Genomic DNA, 541 nt, shown 5'->3' on the forward strand with positions numbered 1-541 from the left:
CCGAGTGAACAACTTTATCTTTAGACAACCGTACCGATAATAAAAATGTCGCACACGCAATGCTTATTTTAAGCTACCATCAGACAATAAAAATGTGGTATACTTTGTTTGGATGTAGATCAACTAAAGACTCTATTGCCATGACATGTAATTGTCTGTGTTTTGACATCAATAATGAAATAAGTTATTTTTTATTTACTTTTTAGCTTTCGCGTCTTAGTAGCCCGTCACTATGAGTCCATGAGGGACATAAAAAGAGTCAAATTCAATCTTAAAACAAAAAGGCAACGTTTGTGTAGCTCAGAGAAACATGTGCATGCTAAGACGTCCATGCTAACACATGTGTGACGAATCCAGACCGCACCTTTATTTATATTAATTCATAAAAAACAAAGAAACAACTGGCCATGTGTGCCACGCTATGACGCTAGCTACGTAACAACACGTCGGCTGGCTAGAAGAATCCAGAGCGCCTCGTTGGCGCTCGTATGGACTCGCTCGTAGGCTCGTAGCCTTCCTCCGTTTTCTCTACCACAAGGCT

The sequence above is a fragment of the Triticum dicoccoides genome, chromosome 3A (genome assembly GCF_002162155.2).
Source record: "Triticum dicoccoides isolate Atlit2015 ecotype Zavitan chromosome 3A, WEW_v2.0, whole genome shotgun sequence".
NCBI lineage: Eukaryota > Viridiplantae > Streptophyta > Magnoliopsida > Poales > Poaceae > Triticum > Triticum dicoccoides.